Below are 2,328 nucleotides of genomic sequence, written 5' to 3'. Positions count from 1 at the left end.
AGGCTCAAAGACGTGACGCCCAATTTTTTTGTCCGGCTCTACTTTTTACAGTTAAAAAAAGGTTTAAACTCATAAAAAGAAACCATAAATATGTAATATATTTCCCACATAAACACCTTCTTTAACTTTTCAAAAGCTGTTCTTTTTTGGCCATTTTTGTGGTCTTTGAAGGGTCAAAATGTCATGTGGTGCGACTGTCCAAACTCAATTAGTGTTTCAAAAATGTCTTTAAAATTACATTACATCTGTTCAAATATATTTTCTTTCCTGTTTGGCATGATTTTCAAAGTCTTCATCCTGTACAAATTTTCAAAGCATTTTTAGTTATAATTCCATTTTAACATTTAAACAAACTTTGTCCGAAAATGTAATTTAACAAAATGTCATGTGGTGCGACCAACAAGAAATTCCCATTTTTGGACTTAAATTTTGAAATCCAGTCAAAAACAGGAGGTTGAATCATCCAACAGTCTGCCAAGAATCACTGGAGACAGCAAACAGGTTTGTTTATTTTTCTTAAATTTCAGAAAAAGTGTCACTTTTAGCAGTAGGTATGTAGTTGCCATATTTGGGTGTCATGTGGTGCGACCACCAAAAAACTATTAATATTTAAATATACCTACTATTTTCTGTTTTGATTATAAATGTTATATTTGCCTTATGTTTGAAGCTAGGTTGTTTTTTTAAGGAGGCAAATTATTTGCCGGTTGATAATGACTGAACATGAAAATATCATTTGGTGCGACCAAATGTCATGTGGTGCGACCGTTGTAATGATACATTTATGTTTTTGAAAAGGAGTTTCTGTGCTTTTATTTTTGATTTCAAGACTCAAATGCAAAAGCAATACTTTGTATTATTATTTCCAGAATAGGTTTTTGTACAGTTTTATTATTGTTTTGCATTGTATTGTATGATAAAAATACAATGGAACATGTAACATTACGGGAATAGTTATAGCATGTATTTTGTCATTTATTGTTTTTATCTATTTTACTAGATTCCACTGTCATCAAACTGAGCTATGATGAAGTACCATATATGGGCCAGGTACTTCAAGATGTGAGAGAAGAAGATCAAGTCAGCACCATGCGACGTGTCTGATGACAAGAACTTGGTCACATGGTCACATGCTCATCAGAACCTGAACCAGCAAAACCTCATAGAGTTCCAAGTTGAACAGCCAAGACTGGGCAAAGTTCACAAATGCCTGGTTCTAAAAACTGCCTGAAAATAAGCAATTTCCTTGGTTCACTTGGGCATTAAAGTACCCAGGAGTAGTGGTGTGCTGATCAATCGGCCACCAATGGTCCCACCGGTCCGATTGATCTGGCAAAATGGTTCCATTTTTCCAGATCACATGGTGTCATTTATACCTAGAGCCAAAAATTAACAGTCAATCCATGTGATCAGTAATGGTGATTGGCAGTGATCAGCCCTCATGGGTGATCAGAATCGGCAGGAAAAAACTTAATCGGAGCGTCTCTACCCAAGAGTAACATGATGGTTTTTAAGTTCATTAAATTTTTCCGTTTTGAAACCATTACTTATCATACATGGTTCTGTTTAAAATGGTTAAACTTAAACTAAATTATTATATTTCCATTAATGTACTTACATTTGGGAGATTGAAAATGTCCTTTCAGTTTTTTATATAAAATTATGAAATTAAAGCAATCTCCAGTACATTCTGATTTAATGAGGGATGTGTTTGAAAGGTTTACCACAAAGTTGATTACTGCATCCATTTAGGCAAATTAAATTGGTGTGTTCTATTTGTGTTGTTATTTTGTAATGTACTGTAACTGAATTCTATTTTCATGTTTTAAAAGGATTTTGACCAGTTTCCTGGCCTACGTTTATTGTATAAATCTTGTGGTGCGACCATAAGTCATGTGGTGCGACCGATTAAAAAAGTACATTTATTGAATTCAAAGTAGAATATCTAGTATCTGGAGCATAAAAATTAACCACTAATACAGTATCCTTAAGTGACTGATACTTATTTATTTTTTTAACACATTTTGATGAAATGGTGAAGAAAAATATTGGTCAAATCAATTACAAATGGAATTTGGCAGGTTTTTGGGGGGTGAAAACTGTCATAATTGCCAGAAAAATAAAAAGAAATTTAAAAACTTTGTTTCTAAAAACCTTAAATAAATGGAAACTTATAAAACAAATGTTTAGTACATCATGGAAAATACCTTATTTTTAGATGAATCACGGTCGCACCACATGACATTTTTTAAGACCACAACCAAATCATATTGATAAAAAACCCTTGAAAAGGTCTAATTTGAATGTGAAATTATGATTTCTGTATGC

Source organism: Poecilia latipinna, unplaced genomic scaffold, assembly GCF_001443285.1.
Source record: "Poecilia latipinna isolate Pla-1442-1.1 unplaced genomic scaffold, P_latipinna-1.0 Scaffold230, whole genome shotgun sequence".
Classification (NCBI taxonomy): Eukaryota; Metazoa; Chordata; class Actinopteri; order Cyprinodontiformes; family Poeciliidae; genus Poecilia; species Poecilia latipinna.
The sequence above is the reverse complement of the archived record's forward strand: the minus strand, read 5'-3'. Positions refer to the sequence as shown.